The sequence below is a fragment of the Triturus cristatus genome, chromosome 5_2 (genome assembly GCF_964204655.1).
Source record: "Triturus cristatus chromosome 5_2, aTriCri1.1, whole genome shotgun sequence".
Lineage (NCBI taxonomy): Eukaryota > Metazoa > Chordata > Amphibia > Caudata > Salamandridae > Triturus > Triturus cristatus.
In genome coordinates, this window is record NC_140588.1 from 553235825 (window position 1) to 553257154 (window position 21330).

The following is a 21330-nucleotide window of genomic DNA, read 5'->3' on the forward strand; positions in this document are numbered from 1 at the left end:
AGAGGCAACAACTGTTCATGATTTTCACCTCCACTAATTATATTTATTTTTATAATCTATATGTTTATATGTTCCTATAAATATACAGAGACATATAGCTATATATACAGAGATACATATGTACAGGTTGATTTTTACATGTTTATAAGTAAATGTGATGTTGTTCCAAATAAAACTTTTAAGAACTGAATGGAAAAGAAAATTGTAATGTTCAGATAAGTCCCACTGAAATTTGTACTCAGATCCCTGTTTTCAGAGTCCAGAGTGCTAACCACGACACCATCCACCCTCCCGTACCAGGGTGAGCTTTCCATTTTGACAGAAGAGATTTGCCTCAGGGGGCAACTTATCTTTCATTGAAAAATATTATCTCACATAAAAACCACTGTTCAACAGAGTTATAACGTTATTTGAGTCTTTTGGGCAACATCCTTCCCCAACATAGTTCAATATGCAAAAGTTTACCAGAATAGGAAAGCAATCCAATTCAGTTTCTCTTTGACAGTAGAATATTAAAAACTTTGACATTTCCACATTGCTGCAGCAGTTTGCACTCCTTTCACATGGGAGGTTCCATGGTGTAATGGTTAGCACTTTGGACTTTGAATCCAATGATCCGAGTTCAAATCTCGGTGGGACCATTTTATGACTCTTGACCAAATCATTTTCTTTCAAGTGTATTCATTAATATCACATATCTAATACCGGTAGGGTGAAAAATTAATTTATTGATTATACTCTAAAAGTTTACTAGATGTGAGCAAATAATAGAATTTTTACAATACCTGGAAACTAAATGGCTCAAAATAATGAGAGATTTTACAAACTCACTCTGGTTTCTCAAACTCATCACAGGGGCCTGATGCACGACATTACTTTTTAAAATCTTACTGTTATTGATAAGGGGAACAAGGAACTTTTTAATTGCAAAGCATTCATTAAAACAAAACTTGAGGAGTCAAACTTTGTATTACGGGGACCGAAGATGTGCAGTTTGAATAATAATCTTGAAATTCAGACGTACAAAGATTTTACACACTAATTTTCAACAGTAAATCCACAACCAATAAAGTTGAATCTTTTGAAAGACATGTCAAAGGTGTGAATCTGAAATTCACTTTCAAAGAAATTCACAATGAAATGCACTGTGTAAGTCCAGCATGTTGTCAGCTAAGAAATCAGCAAAAATGAACTATCTCATTACTGGCCATATAGATGAGAAAGGAAAATAAACTCATGTTTACAATGTGGATGTGAAAGAACAGTTTCTAGGTTCAGCTTCAATATTTATGTTTATGAATAATTGATATGTTCATATTGTCTAACAGCTATCTAGATGGATAAAGCTATGTATGCATCTATACATACTTATGCGTTCAAACGCATCAGTATAAAACGTTGATATTAGGTTTTTTCTAGACCAAATTCTAAAAAATGAGTTAAACAGTGAATCTCATAATTGTAGTAGGTCCCACCGAGATTTGAACTCGGATCGCTGGATTCAGAGTGCTAACCATTACACCTTGGAACCCTCTCACACAAGAGTGCCTTTTCCATTGAGACAAAAGAGAGCGCATCAGTGATGTCCTTCTCTTATATTGATAAAAAGATATCTCATTTGAATGGTCATAGTGGATAGAGATTTAATGTGATTTGATTCTTTTCAGCTATATTCTCTATAAAAGTGTTAAATATTCAAATGTTTATCTGAATATAAAAGTTATATCACAATGTTCATCTTTGCCTGTAGCATAATAAAACAGTCTACATTTCCAGACTACTGAAGCAATGTCTCTGTCTCCTGCATGGGTGGCTCGATAGAGCAATGGTTGGCAATTTGGACTTTGCATCCAATGATCCGATTTGAAACCTTGGAGGGACTTTTTTTATTACTCTTGAGCTTTTCCATTTCTTCATCTTTGTTCATTGATAGCTCAAATTCAACACCAGTAGGTTGAAAGAGTCAATTATTGAATGCTTTCAAAATGTCCATCAGCTTGAACAAGTTACATCAATACAAACTTTACAATACTTTGACATCAAATTTCTTCACAAAGTAGTTAGCCATTATAAAATCATATCCTGATTTTCTCAAACGCATTTCAGACGGGTGATTCACAGCATCACTTTTTTAAGCGTTCCCGCTATTGATAAGGCAAAAATAGCACATTTTGAATGAGAAGTTTTCTTCAATCAAACATAGAGGAACCCAAATGATGATCTCATTCAGCTAGTAAAAATGTTGTTTTATATTAGTATGGAAATCGTGAAAAGAAAATGTTTTTCATGCTGATTTACAACAGTTGATCTCCAATCGTAAAATATAAGCTTTTGGTCGGAGGCATGACAGATACTGATCAAATTCTCATTTTTCGAACTTCATTCACAAATCATATGATATGCTTTGTATACATCAACTGTATTGTTGGATCAATAATGAGTAAAAAGTGACTATCTCAATTTCAGGACATATAAAAGAGAAAGAAGTAGAAACTCATGTTTCAAATGCTGAGAGGCAACAACTGTTCATGATTTTCACCTCCACTAATTATATTTATTTTTATAATCTATATGTTTATATGTTCCTATAAATATACAGAGACATATAGCTATATATACAGAGATACATATGTACAGGTTGATTTTTACATGTTTATAAGTAAATGTGATGTTGTTCCAAATAAAACTTTTAAGAACTGAATGGAAAAGAAAATTGTAATGTTCAGATAAGTCCCACTGAAATTTGTACTCAGATCCCTGTTTTCAGAGTCCAGAGTGCTAACCACGACACCATCCACCCTCCCGTACCAGGGTGAGCTTTCCATTTTGACAGAAGAGATTTGCCTCAGGGGGCAACTTATCTTTCATTGAAAAATATTATCTCACATAAAAACCACTGTTCAACAGAGTTATAACGTTATTTGAGTCTTTTGGGCAACATCCTTCCCCAACATAGTTCAATATGCAAAAGTTTACCAGAATAGGAAAGCAATCCAATTCAGTTTCTCTTTGACAGTAGAATATTAAAAACTTTGACATTTCCACATTGCTGCAGCAGTTTGCACTCCTTTCACATGGGAGGTTCCATGGTGTAATGGTTAGCACTTTGGACTTTGAATCCAATGATCCGAGTTCAAATCTCGGTGGGACCATTTTATGACTCTTGACCAAATCATTTTCTTTCAAGTGTATTCATTAATATCACATATCTAATACCGGTAGGGTGAAAAATTAATTTATTGATTATACTCTAAAAGTTTACTAGATGTGAGCAAATAATAGAATTTTTACAATACCTGGAAACTAAATGGCTCAAAATAATGAGAGATTTTACAAACTCACTCTGGTTTCTCAAACTCATCACAGGGGCCTGATGCACGACATTACTTTTTAAAATCTTACTGTTATTGATAAGGGGAACAAGGAACTTTTTAATTGCAAAGCATTCATTAAAACAAAACTTGAGGAGTCAAACTTTGTATTACGGGGACCGAAGATGTGCAGTTTGAATAATAATCTTGAAATTCAGACGTACAAAGATTTTACACACTAATTTTCAACAGTAAATCCACAACCAATAAAGTTGAATCTTTTGAAAGACATGTCAAAGGTGTGAATCTGAAATTCACTTTCAAAGAAATTCACCATGAAATGCACTGTGTAAGTCCAGCATGTTGTCAGCTAAGAAATCAGCAAAAATGAACTATCTCATTACTGGCCATATAGATGAGAAAGGAAAATAAACTCATGTTTACAATGTGGATGTGAAAGAACAGTTTCTAGGTTCAGCTTCAATATTTATGTTTATGAATAATTGATATGTTCATATTGTCTAACAGCTATCTAGATGGATAAAGCTATGTATGCATCTATACATACTTATGCGTTCAAACGCATCAGTATAAAACGTTGATATTAGGTTTTTTCTAGACCAAATTCTAAAAAATGAGTTAAACAGTGAATCTCATAATTGTAGTAGGTCCCACCGAGATTTGAACTCGGATCGCTGGATTCAGAGTGCTAACCATTACACCTTGGAACCCTCTCACACAAGAGTGCCTTTTCCATTGAGACAAAAGAGAGCGCATCAGTGATGTCCTTCTCTTATATTGATAAAAAGATATCTCATTTGAATGGTCATAGTGGATAGAGATTTAATGTGATTTGATTCTTTTCAGCTATATTCTCTATAAAAGTGTTAAATATTCAAATGTTTATCTGAATATAAAAGTTATATCACAATGTTCATCTTTGCCTGTAGCATAATAAAACAGTCTACATTTCCAGACTACTGAAGCAATGTCTCTGTCTCCTGCATGGGTGGCTCGATAGAGCAATGGTTGGCAATTTGGACTTTGCATCCAATGATCCGATTTGAAACCTTGGAGGGACTTTTTTTTATTACTCTTGAGCTTTTCCATTTCTTCATCTTTGTTCATTGATAGCTCAAATTCAACACCAGTAGGTTGAAAGAGTCAATTATTGAATGCTTTCAAAATGTCCGTCAGCTTGAACAAGTTACATCAATACAAACTTTACAATACTTTGACATCAAATTTCTTCACAAAGTAGTTAGCCATTATAAAATCATATCCTGATTTTCTCAAACGCATTTCAGACGGGTGATTCACAGCATCACTTTTTTAAGCGTTCCCGCTATTGATAAGGCAAAAATAGCACATTTTGAATGAGAAGTTTTCGTCAATCAAACATAGAGGAACCCAAATGATGATCTCATTCAGCTAGTAAAAATGTTGTTTTATATTAGTATGGAAATCGTGAAAAGAAAATGTTTTTCATGCTGATTTACAACAGTTGATCTCCAATCGTAAAATATAAGCTTTTGGTCGGAGGCATGACAGATACTGATCAAATTCTCATTTTTCGAACTTCATTCACAAATCATATGATATGCTTTGTATACATCAACTGTATTGTTGGATCAATAATGAGTAAAAAGTGACTATCTCAATTTCAGGACATATAAAAGAGAAAGAAGTAGAAACTCATGTTTCAAATGCTGAGAGGCAACAACTGTTCATGATTTTCACCTCCACTAATTATATTTATTTTTATAATCTATATGTTTATATGTTCCTATAAATATACAGAGACATATAGCTATATATACAGAGATACATATGTACAGGTTGATTTTTACATGTTTATAAGTAAATGTGATGTTGTTCCAAATAAAACTTTTAAGAACTGAATGGAAAAGAAAATTGTAATGTTCAGATAAGTCCCACTGAAATTTGTACTCAGATCCCTGTTTTCAGAGTCCAGAGTGCTAACCACGACACCATCCACCCTCCCGTACCAGGGTGAGCTTTCCATTTTGACAGAAGAGATTTGCCTCAGGGGGCAACTTATCTTTCATTGAAAAATATTATCTCACATAAAAACCACTGTTCAACAGAGTTATAACGTTATTTGAGTCTTTTGGGCAACATCCTTCCCCAACATAGTTCAATATGCAAAAGTTTACCAGAATAGGAAAGCAATCCAATTCAGTTTCTCTTTGACAGTAGAATATTAAAAACTTTGACATTTCCACATTGCTGCAGCAGTTTGCACTCCTTTCACATGGGAGGTTCCATGGTGTAATGGTTAGCACTTTGGACTTTGAATCCAATGATCCGAGTTCAAATCTCGGTGGGACCATTTTATGACTCTTGACCAAATCATTTTCTTTCAAGTGTATTCATTAATATCACATATCTAATACCGGTAGGGTGAAAAATTAATTTATTGATTATACTCTAAAAGTTTACTAGATGTGAGCAAATAATAGAATTTTTACAATACCTGGAAACTAAATGGCTCAAAATAATGAGAGATTTTACAAACTCACTCTGGTTTCTCAAACTCATCACAGGGGCCTGATGCACGACATTACTTTTTAAAATCTTACTGTTATTGATAAGGGGAACAAGGAACTTTTTAATTGCAAAGCATTCATTAAAACAAAACTTGAGGAGTCAAACTTTGTATTACGGGGACCGAAGATGTGCAGTTTGAATAATAATCTTGAAATTCAGTCGTACAAAGATTTTACACACTGATTTTCAACAGTAAATCCACAACCAATAAAGTTGAATCTTTTGAAAGACATGTCAAAGGTGTGAATCTGAAATTCACTTTCAAAGAAATTCACAATGAAATGCACTGTGTAAGTCCAGCATGTTGTCAGCTAAGAAATCAGCAAAAATGAACTATCTCATTACTGGCCATATAGATGAGAAAGGAAAATAAACTCATGTTTACAATGTGGATGTGAAAGAACAGTTTCTAGGTTCAGCTTCAATATTTATGTTTATGAATAATTGATATGTTCATATTGTCTAACAGCTATCTAGATGGATAAAGCTATGTATGCATCTATACATACTTATGCGTTCAAACGCATCAGTATAAAACGTTGATATTAGGTTTTTTCTAGACCAAATTCTAAAAAATGAGTTAAACAGTGAATCTCATAATTGTAGTAGGTCCCACCGAGATTTGAACTCGGATCGCTGGATTCAGAGTGCTAACCATTACACCTTGGAACCCTCTCACACAAGAGTGCCTTTTCCATTGAGACAAAAGAGAGCGCATCAGTGATGTCCTTCTCTTATATTGATAAAAAGATATCTCATTTGAATGGTCATAGTGGATAGAGATTTAATGTGATTTGATTCTTTTCAGCTATATTCTCTATAAAAGTGTTAAATATTCAAATGTTTATCTGAATATAAAAGTTATATCACAATGTTCATCTTTGCCTGTAGCATAATAAAACAGTCTACATTTCCAGACTACTGAAGCAATGTCTCTGTCTCCTGCATGGGTGGCTCGATAGAGCAATGGTTGGCAATTTGGACTTTGCATCCAATGATCCGATTTGAAACCTTGGAGGGACTTTTTTTATTACTCTTGAGCTTTTCCATTTCTTCATCTTTGTTCATTGATAGCTCAAATTCAACACCAGTAGGTTGAAAGAGTCAATTATTGAATGCTTTCAAAATGTCCATCAGCTTGAACAAGATACATCAATACAAACTTTACAATACTTTGACATCAAATTTCTTCACAAAGTAGTTAGCCATTATAAAATCATATCCTGATTTTCTCAAACGCATTTCAGACGGGTGATTCACAGCATCACTTTTTTAAGCGTTCCCGCTATTGATAAGGCAAAAATAGCACATTTTGAATGAGAAGTTTTCTTCAATCAAACATAGAGGAACCCAAATGATGATCTCATTCAGCTAGTAAAAATGTTGTTTTATATTAGTATGGAAATCGTGAAAAGAAAATGTTTTTCATGCTGATTTACAACAGTTGATCTCCAATCGTAAAATATAAGCTTTTGGTCGGAGGCATGACAGATACTGATCAAATTCTCATTTTTCGAACTTCATTCACAAATCATATGATATGCTTTGTATACATCAACTGTATTGTTGGATCAATAATGAGTAAAAAGTGACTATCTCAATTTCAGGACATATAAAAGAGAAAGAAGTAGAAACTCATGTTTCAAATGCTGAGAGGCAACAACTGTTCATGATTTTCACCTCCACTAATTATATTTATTTTTATAATCTATATGTTTATATGTTCCTATAAATATACAGAGACATATAGCTATATATACAGAGATACATATGTACAGGTTGATTTTTACATGTTTATAAGTAAATGTGATGTTGTTCCAAATAAAACTTTTAAGAACTGAATGGAAAAGAAAATTGTAATGTTCAGATAAGTCCCACTGAAATTTGTACTCAGATCCCTGTTTTCAGAGTCCAGAGTGCTAACCACGACACCATCCACCCTCCCGTACCAGGGTGAGCTTTCCATTTTGACAGAAGAGATTTGCCTCAGGGGGCAACTTATCTTTCATTGAAAAATATTATCTCACATAAAAACCACTGTTCAACAGAGTTATAACGTTATTTGAGTCTTTTGGGCAACATCCTTCCCCAACATAGTTCAATATGCAAAAGTTTACCAGAATAGGAAAGCAATCCAATTCAGTTTCTCTTTGACAGTAGAATATTAAAAACTTTGACATTTCCACATTGCTGCAGCAGTTTGCACTCCTTTCACATGGGAGGTTCCATGGTGTAATGGTTAGCACTTTGGACTTTGAATCCAATGATCCGAGTTCAAATCTCGGTGGGACCATTTTATGACTCTTGACCAAATCATTTTCTTTCAAGTGTATTCATTAATATCACATATCTAATACCGGTAGGGTGAAAAATTAATTTATTGATTATACTCTAAAAGTTTACTAGATGTGAGCAAATAATAGAATTTTTACAATACCTGGAAACTAAATGGCTCAAAATAATGAGAGATTTTACAAACTCACTCTGGTTTCTCAAACTCATCACAGGGGCCTGATGCACGACATTACTTTTTAAAATCTTACTGTTATTGATAAGGGGAACAAGGAACTTTTTAATTGCAAAGCATTCATTAAAACAAAACTTGAGGAGTCAAACTTTGTATTACGGGGACCGAAGATGTGCAGTTTGAATAATAATCTTGAAATTCAGACGTACAAAGATTTTACACACTAATTTTCAACAGTAAATCCACAACCAATAAAGTTGAATCTTTTGAAAGACATGTCAAAGGTGTGAATCTGAAATTCACTTTCAAAGAAATTCACAATGAAATGCACTGTGTAAGTCCAGCATGTTGTCAGCTAAGAAATCAGCAAAAATGAACTATCTCATTACTGGCCATATAGATGAGAAAGGAAAATAAACTCATGTTTACAATGTGGATGTGAAAGAACAGTTTCTAGGTTCAGCTTCAATATTTATGTTTATGAATAATTGATATGTTCATATTGTCTAACAGCTATCTAGATGGATAAAGCTATGTATGCATCTATACATACTTATGCGTTCAAACGCATCAGTATAAAACGTTGATATTAGGTTTTTTCTAGACCAAATTCTAAAAAATGAGTTAAACAGTGAATCTCATAATTGTAGTAGGTCCCACCGAGATTTGAACTCGGATCGCTGGATTCAGAGTGCTAACCATTACACCTTGGAACCCTCTCACACAAGAGTGCCTTTTCCATTGAGACAAAAGAGAGCGCATCAGTGATGTCCTTCTCTTATATTGATAAAAAGATATCTCATTTGAATGGTCATAGTGGATAGAGATTTAATGTGATTTGATTCTTTTCAGCTATATTCTCTATAAAAGTGTTAAATATTCAAATGTTTATCTGAATATAAAAGTTATATCACAATGTTCATCTTTGCCTGTAGCATAATAAAACAGTCTACATTTCCAGACTACTGAAGCAATGTCTCTGTCTCCTGCATGGGTGGCTCGATAGAGCAATGGTTGGCAATTTGGACTTTGCATCCAATGATCCGATTTGAAACCTTGGAGGGACTTTTTTTATTACTCTTGAGCTTTTCCATTTCTTCATCTTTGTTCATTGATAGCTCAAATTCAACACCAGTAGGTTGAAAGAGTCAATTATTGAATGCTTTCAAAATGTCCATCAGCTTGAACAAGTTACATCAATACAAACTTTACAATACTTTGACATCAAATTTCTTCACAAAGTAGTTAGCCATTATAAAATCATATCCTGATTTTCTCAAACGCATTTCAGACGGGTGATTCACAGCATCACTTTTTTAAGCGTTCCCGCTATTGATAAGGCAAAAATAGCACATTTTGAATGAGAAGTTTTCTTCAATCAAACATAGAGGAACCCAAATGATGATCTCATTCAGCTAGTAAAAATGTTGTTTTATATTAGTATGGAAATCGTGAAAAGAAAATGTTTTTCATGCTGATTTACAACAGTTGATCTCCAATCGTAAAATATAAGCTTTTGGTCGGAGGCATGACAGATACTGATCAAATTCTCATTTTTCGAACTTCATTCACAAATCATATGATATGCTTTGTATACATCAACTGTATTGTTGGATCAATAATGAGTAAAAAGTGACTATCTCAATTTCAGGACATATAAAAGAGAAAGAAGTAGAAACTCATGTTTCAAATGCTGAGAGGCAACAACTGTTCATGATTTTCACCTCCACTAATTATATTTATTTTTATAATCTATATGTTTATATGTTCCTATAAATATACAGAGACATATAGCTATATATACAGAGATACATATGTACAGGTTGATTTTTACATGTTTATAAGTAAATGTGATGTTGTTCCAAATAAAACTTTTAAGAACTGAATGGAAAAGAAAATTGTAATGTTCAGATAAGTCCCACTGAAATTTGTACTCAGATCCCTGTTTTCAGAGTCCAGAGTGCTAACCACGACACCATCCACCCTCCCGTACCAGGGTGAGCTTTCCATTTTGACAGAAGAGATTTGCCTCAGGGGGCAACTTATCTTTCATTGAAAAATATTATCTCACATAAAAACCACTGTTCAACAGAGTTATAACGTTATTTGAGTCTTTTGGGCAACATCCTTCCCCAACATAGTTCAATATGCAAAAGTTTACCAGAATAGGAAAGCAATCCAATTCAGTTTCTCTTTGACAGTAGAATATTAAAAACTTTGACATTTCCACATTGCTGCAGCAGTTTGCACTCCTTTCACATGGGAGGTTCCATGGTGTAATGGTTAGCACTTTGGACTTTGAATCCAATGATCCGAGTTCAAATCTCGGTGGGACCATTTTATGACTCTTGACCAAATCATTTTCTTTCAAGTGTATTCATTAATATCACATATCTAATACCGGTAGGGTAAAAAATTAATTTATTGATTATACTCTAAAAGTTTACTAGATGTGAGCAAATAATAGAATTTTTACAATACCTGGAAACTAAATGGCTCAAAATAATGAGAGATTTTACAAACTCACTCTGGTTTCTCAAACTCATCACAGGGGCCTGATGCACGACATTACTTTTTAAAATCTTACTGTTATTGATAAGGGGAACAAGGAACTTTTTAATTGCAAAGCATTCATTAAAACAAAACTTGAGGAGTCAAACTTTGTATTACGGGGACCGAAGATGTGCAGTTTGAATAATAATCTTGAAATTCAGACGTACAAAGATTTTACACACTAATTTTCAACAGTAAATCCACAACCAATAAAGTTGAATCTTTTGAAAGACATGTCAAAGGTGTGAATCTGAAATTCACTTTCAAAGAAATTCACCATGAAATGCACTGTGTAAGTCCAGCATGTTGTCAGCTAAGAAATCAGCAAAAATGAACTATCTCATTACTGGCCATATAGATGAGAAAGGAAAATAAACTCATGTTTACAATGTGGATGTGAAAGAACAGTTTCTAGGTTCAGCTTCAATATTTATGTTTATGAATAATTGATATGTTCATATTGTCTAACAGCTATCTAGATGGATAAAGCTATGTATGCATCTATACATACTTATGCGTTCAAACGCATCAGTATAAAACGTTGATATTAGGTTTTTTCTAGACCAAATTCTAAAAAATGAGTTAAACAGTGAATCTCATAATTGTAGTAGGTCCCACCGAGATTTGAACTCGGATCGCTGGATTCAGAGTGCTAACCATTACACCTTGGAACCCTCTCACACAAGAGTGCCTTTTCCATTGAGACAAAAGAGAGCGCATCAGTGATGTCCTTCTCTTATATTGATAAAAAGATATCTCATTTGAATGGTCATAGTGGATAGAGATTTAATGTGATTTGATTCTTTTCAGCTATATTCTCTATAAAAGTGTTAAATATTCAAATGTTTATCTGAATATAAAAGTTATATCACAATGTTCATCTTTGCCTGTAGCATAATAAAACAGTCTACATTTCCAGACTACTGAAGCAATGTCTCTGTCTCCTGCATGGGTGGCTCGATAGAGCAATGGTTGGCAATTTGGACTTTGCATCCAATGATCCGATTTGAAACCTTGGAGGGACTTTTTTTATTACTCTTGAGCTTTTCCATTTCTTCATCTTTGTTCATTGATAGCTCAAATTCAACACCAGTAGGTTGAAAGAGTCAATTATTGAATGCTTTCAAAATGTCCGTCAGCTTGAACAAGTTACATCAATACAAACTTTACAATACTTTGACATCAAATTTCTTCACAAAGTAGTTAGCCATTATAAAATCATATCCTGATTTTCTCAAACGCATTTCAGACGGGTGATTCACAGCATCACTTTTTTAAGCGTTCCCGCTATTGATAAGGCAAAAATAGCACATTTTGAATGAGAAGTTTTCGTCAATCAAACATAGAGGAACCCAAATGATGATCTCATTCAGCTAGTAAAAATGTTGTTTTATATTAGTATGGAAATCGTGAAAAGAAAATGTTTTTCATGCTGATTTACAACAGTTGATCTCCAATCGTAAAATATAAGCTTTTGGTCGGAGGCATGACAGATACTGATCAAATTCTCATTTTTCGAACTTCATTCACAAATCATATGATATGCTTTGTATACATCAACTGTATTGTTGGATCAATAATGAGTAAAAAGTGACTATCTCAATTTCAGGACATATAAAAGAGAAAGAAGTAGAAACTCATGTTTCAAATGCTGAGAGGCAACAACTGTTCATGATTTTCACCTCCACTAATTATATTTATTTTTATAATCTATATGTTTATATGTTCCTATAAATATACAGAGACATATAGCTATATATACAGAGATACATATGTACAGGTTGATTTTTACATGTTTATAAGTAAATGTGATGTTGTTCCAAATAAAACTTTTAAGAACTGAATGGAAAAGAAAATTGTAATGTTCAGATAAGTCCCACTGAAATTTGTACTCAGATCCCTGTTTTCAGAGTCCAGAGTGCTAACCACGACACCATCCACCCTCCCGTACCAGGGTGAGCTTTCCATTTTGACAGAAGAGATTTGCCTCAGGGGGCAACTTATCTTTCATTGAAAAATATTATCTCACATAAAAACCACTGTTCAACAGAGTTATAACGTTATTTGAGTCTTTTGGGCAACATCCTTCCCCAACATAGTTCAATATGCAAAAGTTTACCAGAATAGGAAAGCAATCCAATTCAGTTTCTCTTTGACAGTAGAATATTAAAAACTTTGACATTTCCACATTGCTGCAGCAGTTTGCACTCCTTTCACATGGGAGGTTCCATGGTGTAATGGTTAGCACTTTGGACTTTGAATCCAATGATCCGAGTTCAAATCTCGGTGGGACCATTTTATGACTCTTGACCAAATCATTTTCTTTCAAGTGTATTCATTAATATCACATATCTAATACCGGTAGGGTGAAAAATTAATTTATTGATTATACTCTAAAAGTTTACTAGATGTGAGCAAATAATAGAATTTTTACAATACCTGGAAACTAAATGGCTCAAAATAATGAGAGATTTTACAAACTCACTCTGGTTTCTCAAACTCATCACAGGGGCCTGATGCACGACATTACTTTTTAAAATCTTACTGTTATTGATAAGGGGAACAAGGAACTTTTTAATTGCAAAGCATTCATTAAAACAAAACTTGAGGAGTCAAACTTTGTATTACGGGGACCGAAGATGTGCAGTTTGAATAATAATCTTGAAATTCAGTCGTACAAAGATTTTACACACTGATTTTCAACAGTAAATCCACAACCAATAAAGTTGAATCTTTTGAAAGACATGTCAAAGGTGTGAATCTGAAATTCACTTTCAAAGAAATTCACAATGAAATGCACTGTGTAAGTCCAGCATGTTGTCAGCTAAGAAATCAGCAAAAATGAACTATCTCATTACTGGCCATATAGATGAGAAAGGAAAATAAACTCATGTTTACAATGTGGATGTGAAAGAACAGTTTCTAGGTTCAGCTTCAATATTTATGTTTATGAATAATTGATATGTTCATATTGTCTAACAGCTATCTAGATGGATAAAGCTATGTATGCATCTATACATACTTATGCGTTCAAACGCATCAGTATAAAACGTTGATATTAGGTTTTTTCTAGACCAAATTCTAAAAAATGAGTTAAACAGTGAATCTCATAATTGTAGTAGGTCCCACCGAGATTTGAACTCGGATCGCTGGATTCAGAGTGCTAACCATTACACCTTGGAACCCTCTCACACAAGAGTGCCTTTTCCATTGAGACAAAAGAGAGCGCATCAGTGATGTCCTTCTCTTATATTGATAAAAAGATATCTCATTTGAATGGTCATAGTGGATAGAGATTTAATGTGATTTGATTCTTTTCAGCTATATTCTCTATAAAAGTGTTAAATATTCAAATGTTTATCTGAATATAAAAGTTATATCACAATGTTCATCTTTGCCTGTAGCATAATAAAACAGTCTACATTTCCAGACTACTGAAGCAATGTCTCTGTCTCCTGCATGGGTGGCTCGATAGAGCAATGGTTGGCAATTTGGACTTTGCATCCAATGATCCGATTTGAAACCTTGGAGGGACTTTTTTTATTACTCTTGAGCTTTTCCATTTCTTCATCTTTGTTCATTGATAGCTCAAATTCAACACCAGTAGGTTGAAAGAGTCAATTATTGAATGCTTTCAAAATGTCCATCAGCTTGAACAAGATACATCAATACAAACTTTACAATACTTTGACATCAAATTTCTTCACAAAGTAGTTAGCCATTATAAAATCATATCCTGATTTTCTCAAACGCATTTCAGACGGGTGATTCACAGCATCACTTTTTTAAGCGTTCCCGCTATTGATAAGGCAAAAATAGCACATTTTGAATGAGAAGTTTTCTTCAATCAAACATAGAGGAACCCAAATGATGATCTCATTCAGCTAGTAAAAATGTTGTTTTATATTAGTATGGAAATCGTGAAAAGAAAATGTTTTTCATGCTGATTTACAACAGTTGATCTCCAATCGTAAAATATAAGCTTTTGGTCGGAGGCATGACAGGTACTGATCAAATTCTCATTTTTCGAACTTCATTCACAAATCATATGATATGCTTTGTATACATCAACTGTATTGTTGGATCAATAATGAGTAAAAAGTGACTATCTCAATTTCAGGACATATAAAAGAGAAAGAAGTAGAAACTCATGTTTCAAATGCTGAGAGGCAACAACTGTTCATGATTTTCACCTCCACTAATTATATTTATTTTTATAATCTATATGTTTATATGTTCCTATAAATATACAGAGACATATAGCTATATATACAGAGATACATATGTACAGGTTGATTTTTACATGTTTATAAGTAAATGTGATGTTGTTCCAAATAAAACTTTTAAGAACTGAATGGAAAAGAAAATTGTAATGTTCAGATAAGTCCCACTGAAATTTGTACTCAGATCCCTGTTTTCAGAGTCCAGAGTGCTAACCACGACACCATCCACCCTCCCGTACCAGGGTGAGCTTTCCATTTTGACAGAAGAGATTTGCCTCAGGGGGCAACTTATCTTTCATTGAAAAATATTATCTCACATAAAAACCACTGTTCAACAGAGTTATAACGTTATTTGAGTCTTTTGGGCAACATCCTTCCCCAACATAGTTCAATATGCAAAAGTTTACCAGAATAGGAAAGCAATCCAATTCAGTTTCTCTTTGACAGTAGAATATTAAAAACTTTGACATTTCCACATTGCTGCAGCAGTTTGCACTCCTTTCACATGGGAGGTTCCATGGTGTAATGGTTAGCACTTTGGACTTTGAATCCAATGATCCGAGTTCAAATCTCGGTGGGACCATTTTATGACTCTTGACCAAATCATTTTCTTTCAAGTGTATTCATTAATATCACATATCTAATACCGGTAGGGTGAAAAATTAATTTATTGATTATACTCTAAAAGTTTACTAGATGTGAGCAAATAATAGAATTTTTACAATACCTGGAAACTAAATGGCTCAAAATAATGAGAGATTTTACAAACTCACTCTGGTTTCTCAAACTCATCACAGGGGCCTGATGCACGACATTACTTTTTAAAATCTTACTGTTATTGATAAGGGGAACAAGGAACTTTTTAATTGCAAAGCATTCATTAAAACAAAACTTGAGGAGTCAAACTTTGTATTACGGGGACCGAAGATGTGCAGTTTGAATAATAATCTTGAAATTCAGACGTACAAAGATTTTACACACTGATTTTCAACAGTAAATCCACAACCAATAAAGTTGAATCTTTTGAAAGACATGTCAAAGGTGTGAATCTGAAATTCACTTTCAAAGAAATTCACAATGAAATGCACTGTGTAAGTCCAGCATGTTGTCAGCTAAGAAATCAGCAAAAATGAACTATCTCATTACTGGCCATATAGATGAGAAAGGAAAATAAACTCATGTTTACAATGTGGATGTGAAAGAACAGTTTCTAGGTTCAGCTTCAATATTTATGTTTATGAATAATTGATATGTTCATATTGTCTAACAGCTATCTAGATGGATAAAGCTATGTATGCATCTATACATACTTATGCGTTCAAACGCATCAGTATAAAACGTTGATATTAGGTTTTTTCTAGACCAAATTCTAAAAAATGAGTTAAACAGTGAATCTCATAATTGTAGTAGGTCCCACCGAGATTTGAACTCGGATCGCTGGATTCAGAGTGCTAACCATTACACCTTGGAACCCTCTCACACAAGAGTGCCTTTTCCATTGAGACAAAAGAGAGCGCATCAGTGATGTCCTTCTCTTATATTGATAAAAAGATATCTCATTTGAATGGTCATAGTGGATAGAGATTTAATGTGATTTGATTCTTTTCAGCTATATTCTCTATAAAAGTGTTAAATATTCAAATGTTTATCTGAATATAAAAGTTATATCACAATGTTCATCTTTGCCTGTAGCATAATAAAACAGTCTACATTTCCAGACTACTGAAGCAATGTCTCTGTCTCCTGCATGGGTGGCTCGATAGAGCAATGGTTGGCAATTTGGACTTTGCATCCAATGATCCGATTTGAAACCTTGGAGGGACTTTTTTTATTACTCTTGAGCTTTTCCATTTCTTCATCTTTGTTCATTGATAGCTCAAATTCAACACCAGTAGGTTGAAAGAGTCAATTATTGAATGCTTTCAAAATGTCCATCAGCTTGAACAAGTTACATCAATACAAACTTTACAATACTTTGACATCAAATTTCTTCACAAAGTAGTTAGCCATTATAAAATCATATCCTGATTTTCTCAAACGCATTCAGACGGGTGATTCACAGCATCACTTTTTTAAGCGTTCCCGCTATTGATAAGGCAAAAATAGCACATTTTGAATGAGAAGTTTTCTTCAATCAAACATAGAGGAACCCAAATGATGATCTCATTCAGCTAGTAAAAATGTTGTTTTATATTAGTATGGAAATCGTGAAAAGAAAATGTTTTTCATGCTGATTTACAACAGTTGATCTCCAATCGTAAAATATAAGCTTTTGGTCGGAGGCATGACAGGTACTGATCAAATTCTCATTTTTCGAACTTCATTCACAAATCATATGATATGCTTTGTATACATCAACTGTATTGTTGGATCAATAATGAGTAAAAAGTGACTATCTCAATTTCAGGACATATAAAAGAGAAAGAAGTAGAAACTCATGTTTCAAATGCTGAGAGGCAACAACTGTTCATGATTTTCACCTCCACTAATTATATTTATTTTTATAATCTATATGTTTATATGTTCCTATAAATATACAGAGACATATAGCTATATATACAGAGATACATATGTACAGGTTGATTTTTACATGTTTATAAGTAAATGTGATGTTGTTCCAAATAAAACTTTTAAGAACTGAATGGAAAAGAAAATTGTAATGTTCAGATAAGTCCCACTGAAATTTGTACTCAGATCCCTGTTTTCAGAGTCCAGAGTGCTAACCACGACACCATCCACCCTCCCGTACCAGGGTGAGCTTTCCATTTTGACAGAAGAGATTTGCCTCAGGGGGCAACTTATCTTTCATTGAAAAATATTATCTCACATAAAAACCACTGTTCAACAGAGTTATAACGTTATTTGAGTCTTTTGGGCAACATCCTTCCCCAACATAGTTCAATATGCAAAAGTTTACCAGAATAGGAAAGCAATCCAATTCAGTTTCTCTTTGACAGTAGAATATTAAAAACTTTGACATTTCCACATTGTTGCAGCAGTTTGCACTCCTTTCACATGGGAGGTTCCATGGTGTAATGGTTAGCACTTTGGACTTTGAATCCAATGATCCGAGTTCAAATCGCGGTGGGACCATTTTATGACTCTTGACCAAATCATTTTCTTTCAAGTGTATTCATTAATATCACATATCTAATACCGGTAGGGTGAACAATTAATTTATTGATTATACTCTAAAAGTTTACTAGATGTGAGCAAATAATAGAATTTTTACAATACCTGGAAACTAAATGGCTCAAAATAATGAGAGATTTTACAAACTCACTCTGGTTTCTCAAACTCATCACAGGGGCCTGATGCACGACATTACTTTTTAAAATCTTACTGTTATTGATAAGGGGAACAAGGAACTTTTTAATTGCAAAGCATTCATTAAAACAAAACTTGAGGAGTCAAACTTTGTATTACGGGGACCGAAGATGTGCAGTTTGAATAATAATCTTGAAATTCAGACGTACAAAGATTTTACACACTGATTTTCAACAGTAAATCCACAACCAATAAAGTTAAATCTTTTGAAAGACATGTCAAAGGTGTGAATCTGAAATTAACTTTCAAAGAAATTCACAATGAAATGCACTGTGTAAGTCCAGCATGTTGTCAGCTAAGAAATCAGCAAAAATGAACTATATCATTACTGGCCATATAGATGAGAAAGGAAAATAAACTCATGTTTACAATGTGGATGTGAAAGAACAGTTTCTAGGTTCAGCTTGAATATTTATGTTTATGAATAATTGATATGTTCATATTGTCTAACAGCTATCTAGATGGATAAAGCTATGTATGCATCTATACATACTTATGCGTTCATACGCATCAGTATAAAACATTGATATTAGGTTTTTTCTAGACCAAATTCTAAAAAATGAGTTAAACAGTGAATCTCATAATTGTAGTAGGTCCCACCGAGATTTGAACTCGGATCGCTGGATTCAGAGTCCAGAGTGCTAACCATTACACCTTGGAACCCTCTCACACAAGAGTGCCTTTTCCATTGAGACAAAAGAGAGCGCATCAGTGATGTCCTTTTCTTATATTGATAAAAAGATATCTCATTTGAATGGTCATAGTGGATAGAGATTTAATGTGATTTGATTCTTTTCAGCTATATTCTCTATAAAAGTGTTAAATATTCAAATGTTTATCTGAATATAAAAGTTATATCACAATGTTCATCTTTGCCTGTAGCATAATAAAACAGTCTACATTTCCAGACTACTGAAGCAATGTCTCTGTCTCCTGCATGGGTGGCTCGATAGAGCAATGGTTGGCAATTTGGACTTTGCATCCAATGATCCGATTTGAAACCTTGGAGGGACTTTTTTTATTACTCTTGAGCTTTTCCATTTCTTCATCTTTGTTCATTGATAGCTCAAATTCAACACCAGTAGGTTGAAAGAGTCAATTATTGAATGCTTTCAAAATGTCCATCAGCTTGAACAAGTTACATCAATACAAACTTTACAATACTTTGACATCAAATTTCTTCACAAAGTAGTTAGCCATTATAAAATCATATCCTGATTTTCTCAAACGCATTTCAGACGGGTGATTCACAGCATCACTTTTTTAAGCGTTCCCGCTATTGATAAGGCAAAAATAGCACATTTTGAATGAGAAGTTTTCTTCAATCAAACATAGAGGAACCCAAATGATGATCTCATTCAGCTAGTAAAAATGTTGTTTTATATTAGTATGGAAATCGTGAAAAGAAAATGTTTTTCATGCTGATTTACAACAGTTGATCTCCAATCGTAAAATATAAGCTTTTGGTCGGAGGCATGACAGGTACTGATCAAATTCTCATTTTTGAACTTCATTCAGAAATCATATGATATGCTTTGTATACATCAACTGTATTGTTGGATCAATAATGAGTAAAAAGTGACTATCTCAATTTCAGGACATATAAAAGAGAAAGAAGTAGAAACTCATGTTTCAAATGCTGAGAGGCAACAACTGTTCATGATTTTCACCTCCACTAATTATATTTATTTTTATAATCTATATGTTTATATGTTCCTATAAATATACAGAGACATATAGCTATATATACAGAGATACATATGTACAGGTTGATTTTTACATGTTTATAAGTAAATGTGATGTTGTTCCAAATAAAACTTTTAAGAACTGAATGGAAAAGAAAATTGTAATGTTCAGATAAGTCCCACTGAAATTTGTACTCAGATCCCTGTTTTCAGAGTCCAGAGTGCTAACCACGACACCATCCACCCTCCCGTACCAGGGTGAGCTTTCCATTTTGACAGAAGAGATTTGCCTCAGGGGGCAACTTATCTTTCATTGAAAAATATTATCTCACATAAAAACCACTGTTCAACAGAGTTATAACGTTATTTGAGTCTTTTGGGCAACATCCTTCCCCAACATAGTTCAATATGCAAAAGTTTACCAGAATAGGAAAGCAATCCAATTCAGTTTCTCTTTGACAGTAGAATATTAAAAACTTTGACATTTCCACATTGCTGCAGCAGTTTGCACTCCTTTCACATGGGAGGTTCCATGGTGTAATGGTTAGCACTTTGGACTTTGAATCCAATGATCCGAGTTCAAATCGCGGTGGGACCATTTTATGACTCTTGACCAAATCATTTTCTTTCAAGTGTATTCATTAATATCACATATCTAATACCGGTAGGGTGAAAAATTAATTTATTGATTATACTCTAAAAGTTTACTAGATGTGAGCAAATAATAGAATTTTTACAATACCTGGAAACTAAATGGCTCAAAATAATGAGAGATTTTACAAACTCACTCTGGTTTCTCAAACTCATCACAGGGGCCTGATGCACGACATTACTTTTTAAAATCTTACTGTTATTGATAAGGGGAACAAGGAACTTTTTAATTGCAAAGCATTCATTAAAACAAAACTTGAGGAGTCAAACTTTGTATTACGGGGACCGAAGATGTGCAGTTTGAATAATAATCTTGAAATTCAGACGTACAAAGATTTTACACACTGATTTTCAACAGTAAATCCACAACCAATAAAGTTGAATCTTTTGAAAGACATGTCAAAGGTGTGAATCTGAAATTCACTTTCAAAGAAATTCACAATGAAATGCACTGTGTAAGTCCAGCATGTTGTCAGCTAAGAAATCAGCAAAAATGAACTATCTCATTACTGGCCATATAGATGAGAAAGGAAAATAAACTC

At 33.6% G+C, this 21330-nt stretch overlaps 7 non-coding genes across 7 annotated transcripts; all 7 read left to right on the forward strand.

The window, feature by feature from the left end:
• The first annotated feature begins 569 nt into the window (after nucleotides 1–569).
• On the forward strand, nucleotides 570–641 carry TRNAQ-UUG (transfer RNA glutamine (anticodon UUG)). The gene has a single exon. It is a non-coding gene; the product is annotated as a tRNA-Gln (tRNA).
• A 2439-nt stretch (nucleotides 642–3080) lies between these two features.
• TRNAQ-UUG (transfer RNA glutamine (anticodon UUG)) lies at nucleotides 3081–3152 on the forward strand. Its single transcript has one exon. It is a non-coding gene; the product is annotated as a tRNA-Gln (tRNA).
• A 2440-nt stretch (nucleotides 3153–5592) lies between these two features.
• TRNAQ-UUG (transfer RNA glutamine (anticodon UUG)) lies at nucleotides 5593–5664 on the forward strand. Its single transcript has one exon. It is a non-coding gene; the product is annotated as a tRNA-Gln (tRNA).
• Nucleotides 5665–8103: 2439 nt separating this feature from the next.
• TRNAQ-UUG (transfer RNA glutamine (anticodon UUG)) lies at nucleotides 8104–8175 on the forward strand. Its single transcript has one exon. It is a non-coding gene; the product is annotated as a tRNA-Gln (tRNA).
• A 2439-nt stretch (nucleotides 8176–10614) lies between these two features.
• On the forward strand, nucleotides 10615–10686 carry TRNAQ-UUG (transfer RNA glutamine (anticodon UUG)). Its single transcript has one exon. It is a non-coding gene; the product is annotated as a tRNA-Gln (tRNA).
• A 2439-nt stretch (nucleotides 10687–13125) lies between these two features.
• Nucleotides 13126–13197, forward strand: TRNAQ-UUG (transfer RNA glutamine (anticodon UUG)). Its single transcript has one exon. It is a non-coding gene; the product is annotated as a tRNA-Gln (tRNA).
• Nucleotides 13198–15636: 2439 nt separating this feature from the next.
• On the forward strand, nucleotides 15637–15708 carry TRNAQ-UUG (transfer RNA glutamine (anticodon UUG)). The gene has a single exon. It is a non-coding gene; the product is annotated as a tRNA-Gln (tRNA).
• Nucleotides 15709–21330: the final 5622 nt, after the last annotated feature.